Here is an 8,435-nt window from a genome sequence, read left to right as displayed (position 1 = left end):
CAGGGCTGTGGATGAGAGTACGGTGGCCTCTAAGGGACATACTATGAGCCAGTACTACACAACACAGTACAGAACTTTGAAGTGGTACAGGAAACGCTTTATTCACTTTCTGGACATTGCTGCAACACATGCATACCTTCGCCACAAAGACCTCATGCAGAACATGCAGAAGGACAGCATGACCCAGAAGGCTTTCCTTGAGGAGCTCACTGCTCAGCTGTGTTGTGTGACAGTGAAAACAGAAAAGGCTCCTGTAAAGAATGCCAGCCATACTCACAAGCCATTTTGTGGGTCTCGTGCTTATCGCAAGATCTGTGCATATTGCAGGACACAGGGAAGGCAAGTCAAAACCCCATGGATGTGCAAAGTATGTGATGTACACCTTTGCCTTCTACCTGAGAGAAACTGCTATGATGCTTGGCATCCATAGGCAACATTTTGATACTCTGCACTTATTATTTTTAATGTACCTAATTAAATGCACCTACTTTTATGAACCCTTATTAAATGCACCTACTTTTATGCACCTGGCTTGATTGCACTTTCTTGGGAGAGATGACAATGACATTCCAGCACCATTGACAGTTGGACCGTTGACAGGTGGGCCATAACGGGGTAGGGCACTCACAGGGCAGTTTACACCTATTCATAGTGGTTAAGGTGAGAAAAGGCCAATTTCTAAGTTACTTTTTAATTAGAATAGAAACCACACACACTTTCTGAATGTGGTGCAAACACTTAGGCTATATATGTTTACAAGGTTCAGAGTAAAAAAACTTCCAAAAATATGTACAAAGTCTGAGCACCTCTGAAACTAGATTTTTTTGTAAGAGTATCTTTAATTTTAATAAAACACTTATTTTACTACAATTTTTTTTGTTTCATTTTATTATTGCTGAGGTCTTTTAGAATCTAATCATAAATGCCACTTTGGCCTCATTGTTTTTAGTTAGTCAAAAACAGGCCTTAGTGTTGGAAGTGAATCTTCCTTCTTGAATCATTTTAATGTGACCTTGGAGTGTGTTTTGACAGGGGTAAAATCCTTTTGGTTATTCATTAGAAAAGTTTAAAAACTACATTACCCTTTGGTTTTCCTTCTTCTGGACAATGATGTTGCCCGTACAATGCTACCATGTAGCTAACAAAAGCTGTCAGATTCAAAACATTTCAAGGTCATTTTTTAATATTATATGTCTTGTAAGTTGTATGTAATCAGCAAGTTTAGAGTCCAAGCAGACTTCTGTATTTTTTTTTTAACCTAGTCCCTATTTTTCAGTTGTGTAGTGGTCTCTGGAGAAATGTGTATACTCTTATGTTTTTTTTAAAAAAAAACACAGCACAGTATAAACGCCCTGTTTTGAGAAGGGGGTATGCGCAATGCTGACTAATTTAAAGTTTAGAGTCCAAGCAGACTTCTGTATTTATTCTTAACCTAGTCCCTATTTTTCAGTTGTGTAGTGGTCTCTGGAGAAATGGGTATACTCTTATATATATATATTTTTTTAACACAGCACAGTATAAACGCCTTGTTTTGAGAAGGGGGTATGCGCAATGCTGACTGAAAAATAAGTGGGTGTACTCCGTATACCCTGGACTACACCATTATTTTCCAATGTTTTGGGACCCAAATTTTACTACGGACAAAAACGATATCGGTCAAGTATAAAAATCCCATCGGGGAATAAAATGTAGACAATAATGGTTTCTACAGTCATTAGTTTACCTTTCTCTTTAAGAAGACTGGCTAGCCTATTTCACCTAGTTGCAGCTGATTGTAATGTTACAAGTGCCCCCGGCCGACCTCTCCTAATATTGTGATAAAATATTTGAAATATAACACGTTGTATTCCGATAATGATTATATAGTATAAATCATTTTTTTCACAAAATCTAAATAACATGGAGGTATGAACATTGAGTCCAGAAGAATATCCAGATCTGAGGAGGATACCACTCGTCTGTTATCTTGGTGTAGGTGGCTTTCTTAACTCACAATTACAGGATATAGGCTACGGGACCATTAATAAGTAGGCTACACCGTCGCTCTGCCTTTGCCCTTTCTCACTCGCAATAAGTGACTGAGCGACCAACTTCTATGGAGGGCAAAGAGCAGTATAGGCGGAGCAATGTTGCGCAATCCAACCCGGATTCAAGTCCTTCAATGAAATGGTTCACACCAGTCTTTAATTTTACTCAGACGATTGCTAGTTGCTACGATGGAACGTGCCTTACAGCTTCTTTTCGCAGCAAGTGTTATATGTTTGAGTTCATCCACCGCTCATGACGGTAGGTGTGTCTTGCCAGGTGGAGAGAAAAAACGACAGGATAGTTCTCCCCGCCTTGCACGTTTACATTTCAACCCATGCTCTGTCGAATAGAATAGGACTGCAAGAATAGTAATAATCGTCTTCGTGGCAAAACAGCACTACTACACTGATTTATCTTAATATGATTTAATTGTGCCTGTTATAGATGCCATGACATGCAATAATTCATTTCTGACAATATATTTAAACAGAGTTTTATCATAATTGAGCTTTTTAGTTTCTTAACCAACTGTAAAACTGATCACTACATGGTGTTGTTGTCTGGATAGGACCACTGATCCACACCAAGCTGGGAGCCCTTAGAGGTGAATACTTGCGTGTGAGAGGGAAGACAACAGTGGTCCACTCATACCTGGGCCTGCCCTTCGCTAAACCACCTGTGGGACCCCTCAGGTTGGCCCGTCCCCAACCTGTGCAGGGATGGGAGGGGGTCAGGGATGCCACCAAGCAGCCATATATGTAAGTCAATGAGGCCATACTCTCAATATTTATGAGGGGCCAAAGTATCAGAATGATCCTTTATGGAATCACTCATATGCCTTGTGGGGAATAAGTCCCTAATTCCAGTATATTTTTATTGAAGATGTTTTATGATAAGGACACAATCCTAAGTAGATCCAGTAGCCATGGGAACAACCATTGAGATGATTTAGCTTCAATGAGAGTGGAAAGGAATAAATGCTGAATTAAATATCTAAACTAGTCCAATGACTTGAGAAGATGTGTCAAAATGTGATCCAGAGAGAACAATGCTCATTACTTAATGTCGCAGTTAAGAAGAACAACTTGTGCGTACAAAATGTGTCTCCTGTGTGTTGTCTGAGCCCAATTTGATACAGTCAATTCTGACCACTGTGAGGCTAGTACATTAATAAGTGCATAAACATGTTTATAGAAATATGATACAGTAAAACACTGGTGTCTCCATAGTTGAGCGGCAAGAACTGAGCAAGTGCAGCCTAATTTCCAGTATGCTTTTAGGTGTCTTCAGGATCGACAGATATCTCTAGACTTTGCGGAAAAACTTAGCATGGATGTTGAGTTTCCTGAAGTATCTGAGGACTGTCTCTATCTGAATATCTATACTCCTGTATCTATATCTATACCTCCTTTCCCGTACTAAACAAAAGGAAAACATCTTTTCACAGGTCGTATAGATTCCTTGCATAAGTCTGAATCACCTGTATGAAACTCCTTTGCACAATTCTTCAATGAGCAATCAGTCACTCTCCACCTATATAGGTGCCACGTCTCTTTGCAAGCATGGATCATAGAACCTGTCTTCAGAGAACCATGGCTCTTTTGTCGTTAACGAATAGACAATTACTAATTTGAACACAGTTGTTACTGTATATTCCCATATTTTTGTCTGTATTTCAGTTTTCAGCTAAAGTTTTGAGAATAATGGCATGGAATTGTTTCTGATTTTGAGTATTTCTGTGAAAAGTATAACTATGTAAAGCAAGGAAATGCCACTGGCATGTCAACAGGACATGTAAGGCTGCACTGGTTCATATTGATGGCCATATTTTTTATTTTGTTGTCCAGTGTGAAATGATTGATTAAAGAGTGCTTTTCAATTGGCAACAAGTGGCAAGGCAAGATTTGCTTTTGCTGCATGGTTTAAGTGTTTTGAGAGAGTAACAGCCTTTTGCAAATGTGTCATTTTGTCCAGAGTGCTTTTGTTCAGACACAGGTGTTAACTGTTTTGAGAACTTGATGTCAGAGTTGACACAGGTAACAAAACGATTGAGAAAAACTGTAATGTGAATGGCAATATTTCCTTTTCCCCATAGGCAACAATAATACTTAAATTTGATGTGGACATACATTGAAGGGTGCTTAAAATCACAATAATTTCTGTTGTGTCAAATGCAGCCAAAGCATTCCAATGTCACTTCATGTGAAAGCTAAAAAATTTTTTTTTTTTAAATTCCTCATAGAAAAAAAATACAGATGTATTTTGGTAGTAAATCACAATAACAAAAACAATTACAACAAAAACATTTCCTCGTAGAAAAAACGGATGTATTTTGGTAGTTCTAAACATTTGGCATTCTGGTGTGTCAAATGCAGCCAAAGCATGAAAGCAATTCAGCCAAAGCATTCGTGCTGCTGTTGGAGTATGCATTCGCGCTGCTGTTAGAGTGGTAATTTAATGACGGTCCCTAAGCGTGCGAATATGCGAATCTGTCGAATATGGAACCTGAAACTAACTTCACTGCGCCAGTGCAACAACACAAATATCCTACTCGTTGCATAACACACACATGGAGTGAAGCTTGCCCAGACCACCAAATGTGCTAGGGCATGCCCTGACTAATAAATAAGTACAGCGTCGCTCTGTCATCGCTCTTTCTTACTTTACAATAAGCGACAAACTGCCCTGTAGAGCAAAGGGAATGGGCGGAGCGGTGTTGCGCAATCCACTGTTCAAACCGAAGTCCTTCAATACAATGCTTAAAACCAGCAGCAGTGCATTGCATTTCACTCAAACGAAACGATTGCTTTTTGCTACGATGGAACGTGTCTTACAGCTACTTTTTGCAGCAAGTGTTATATATTTGAGTTCATCCACCGCGAATGATGGTAGGTGTGTCTTGGCAGGTGGAGAGAAAAAAACGTTAGGATAGTTCTAGTTGTACGTTTACATTTCAAGCCATGCTCTGTCGAACAGAATAGGACTGCAAGAATAGAAATAATCGTCTTCATTGCAAAGCAGGCCTACTACACTGTACTGATTTATCTTAATATTATTTAATTTTGCCTGCATAACATGCCATTGATATGCAATAATTAATGTCTGACAATATATTTAACAGAGTTGTATCATACTTTAGTTACTAAAAATAATATATTTACCAGAGTTCTGCCTGTTCGCCCTCAGAGGAGGCATGGCATCCTCACCATGTGTTTGATGCAGGTGTGCACTACGGAATTTTTGGTGCTTTGCAGTCACTATTTTATTCTCTAATTTTGTGTTGTTGGAATACATTTGTTTGTTTACTTTGTGGTCTGCTTCCAATTAAGGTTGCAGCTAATGAGCCTGGTCGAAACAGTGACAGACTTTTCCCTTTACATTTTTTTTCACTGTATTATTTATATTTATGTAAGATTAGCCTACATCTGCAATTGTTACAGTAATAACAGTGTTTTGAATCATATGCTGTTGTTTGTTGTCATAAGGTGTTCCTGGTGTCTACATGTTCTTTATGCGAACACACCTCTCTCTGTATGAAAGGTGGCTTACCGACATCACTATGATTGATGCTATACACTTAGTATTTTCCTATGTAGAGCAAAGAATATGGGCGGAGCAGTGTTGCGTAATGTACAGTTGAAAAGCGAAGTCCTTCGATGAAATGTTGATAACCTGTAGTGCATTTCCCTCGGACGATTGCTTATCGCTAATATGGAACGTCTTTTAAAGTTACTTTTCGCAGCAAATGTTATATATTTGAGTTCATCCATCGCGCATGATGGCAGGTGTGTCTTGGCAGGTGGAAAGAAAAAAGGCAGCATAGTTTTCCTGTACGTTCAAACCATGCTCTGTTGCATCTTCTTCATTGCAAAGCAGGGCTACTATACTTTACCGATATATCTGTCAGAAACTTCAACGGAAAACAAGAAACATAAAAATATAAATGTAATCTATTTTGCCTGTATATTCAATAATTCATTTCTGAAAATATATTTAACATAGTTTTTTTTTATCATTATTTAGCTTTTTAATTTTTAATTTGTATTTTTTTCTAATGAAAACTGTAATGCTGTAATGCTGATCACTGCATGGTCTTGTTTTCTGTATAACTATAGGACCACTGATCCACACCAAGCTAGGAGCCCTTAAAGGCCAATACACACGCGTGAGGGGGAAGCCAACAGCAGTCCACTCATACCTGGGTTTGCCCTTCGCTAAACCACCAGTGGGACCCCTCAGGTTGGCCCGTCCCCAACCTGTGCAGGGATGGGAGGGGGTCAGGGATGCCACCAAGCAGCCATATATGTAAGTCAATGAAGTCATACCCTCAATATTTATGAGGGGCCATTGCTGACACTACAATCATCATTTACTACTTAGCCAAAGTATCGGAATGATCCTTTATGGTATCACTCATATGCTTTGTGTAGAATAAGTCCCTGAAAGATCATTCCAGTATATTTTTATTAAAGATGTTTTAAGGACACAATCTTAAGTAGATCCAGTAGCCATGGGAACAACTATTGAGATGATTTGGTTTCAATGAGAGTGGAAAGGAGTACATGCTGAATTAAATATCTAAACAAGTCCAATGACTTGAGAAGATGTGTCAGAGAGAAATGTGATCCAGAGAGAACAATGCTCACCACTTAATGTCGCAGTTAAGAAGAACATCTTGTGCGTACAAAATGTGTCTCCTGTGTGTTGTCTGAGCCTAATTAGATACAGTCCATTCTGACCACTGTGAGGCTAGTACATGACTAAGTGCATAAACAAGTTTACAGAAATATGAAACAGTAAAACACTGGTGTCACAAAGAATGAGTTCTTGCCGCTCAACCAATGTCCAAAATATACCAGTCTGAGCAAGTGCAGCCTAATTTCCAGTTTGCCTTTAGGTGTCTACAGGATCGACATGCGTCTATAGCACTTGCGAAAGTACTTAGCCTGGTCGTTGAGATTCCTGAGGTGTCCGAGGATTGTCTCTATCTGAATATCTATACTCCTGCCAAACCTGCTGAAGATGCTCAATTACCTGTAAGTTCCAGCCCAGAGTGACAGCACTGGCCACAGCTTTAAAGTGTGTTTTTTAGCTTTTGCTTTTATTCTGTTGAACTTCTGTTGTACGTCTATTCTTTGCCATTGTTAAATGCAACAGAGGCTTTCGCATGAGTCTGATCATATCATCAGAGTGTCTGTCTGAGGTAATATGCTGCTGATTGTAAGTGTGTGTCTGAGGTAATGTGCTGCTGATTGTCAGTGTGTGTCTGAGGTAATGTGCTGCTGATTGTCAGTGTGTCTGAGGTAATGTGCTGCTGATTGTCAGTGTGTGTCTGAGGTAATGTGCTGCTGATTGTCAGTGTGTGTCTGAGGTAATGTGCTGCTGTCCTTCAGGTCATGGTGTGGATCCATGGCGGAGCATTAGTCCTGGGCTCCGCTTCCTTTTATGACGGATCTGTCCTGGCAGCCTATCAGAATGTGGTTGTGGTCCTAATTCAGTACAGACTTGGAATGCTGGGCTTTTTCAGGTGGGGATGCAGTTATGAAAATAGACTTTACTTTATTTTGAAAAGTAAAATGTGTAAATAGTTCAGGTAATTTGGTGCCACAGAGTCTACAAACTGTTCATGTTACTCCTTACTGTAAGGAAGGTATTACGGTTTGCAGTTACTATAGCTACTATAATTATTACAATGTGTTTAGTTTAATAGTTTAATTTCACAGCCAAAGCATGTTCTCTTCTTCTGTCTCCTACCAGCACTGGGGATGATAACGCCCCGGGAAACATGGGCCTGTTGGACCAGGTGGCTGCACTGCAGTGGGTCCAGGAGAACATCCAGAGCTTTGGAGGGGATCCCTCCTCTGTCACCATATTCGGAGAGTCAGCAGGGGGCTTCAGCGTGTCTCTGCAGGTGGGTTCCGTGCCTATAGGTGCTTGATGTTTTCCATGAAAAACACGAATCTCATTTTCAGAAGCCTTCAAAAAGAAAGATCAAATAGTGTAGACATCAACATGAACTATACATACTGCAACTGTGGCATTAAACACAACAACAAAAATGACATTGTATTCAGTTTCTCGTTGACCTTGACATTATTTTTTATCATTTGATTCAGGTTCTTTCGCCACTGAGCACTGGACTTTTCCACCGAGCCATTGCACAGAGTGGGACTGCATTCATGGAACTCATGAACAACCTTCAGCCTATGAACACAGCTATGGTTAGCATCCTGCACCACCTGCACCACCTGCACCTTGTTATCAGTTCAATTAAATTGTATTTATATAGCGCGTACAAAAGAACTTTGAGGTCCTGATCTAGGCCGGCTGCACCCTATGACACTATGCAAAGCTGAGGCTGAGGAAATAAACTGGTCTAAATGGCAATGAGAAAATCATGAGAGCAC

At 39.8% G+C, this 8,435-nt stretch overlaps 1 pseudogene across 1 annotated transcript in view; it reads left to right on the top strand.

The window, feature by feature from the left end:
• Positions 1-5,739: 5,739 nt before the first annotated feature.
• The window catches only part of LOC308380037 (cocaine esterase-like), a 6,221-nt pseudogene continuing 3,525 nt past the window's right edge, over positions 5,740-8,435 (top strand). The window contains exons 1-6 of the transcript XR_013969092.1: positions 5,740-5,815; positions 6,144-6,333; positions 6,926-7,064; positions 7,422-7,555; positions 7,786-7,939; positions 8,145-8,249. The product of XR_013969092.1 is annotated as a cocaine esterase-like (transcript). The remainder of the gene's footprint in view (positions 5,816-6,143; positions 6,334-6,925; positions 7,065-7,421; positions 7,556-7,785; positions 7,940-8,144; positions 8,250-8,435) is intronic.

This window comes from Sprattus sprattus, assembly GCF_963457725.1.
Source record: "Sprattus sprattus genome assembly, chromosome: 19".
NCBI classification, from domain to species: domain Eukaryota; kingdom Metazoa; phylum Chordata; class Actinopteri; order Clupeiformes; family Clupeidae; genus Sprattus; species Sprattus sprattus.
Note: the sequence above shows the minus strand (reverse complement) of the source record. Positions and strands in the feature narration are given on the sequence as shown.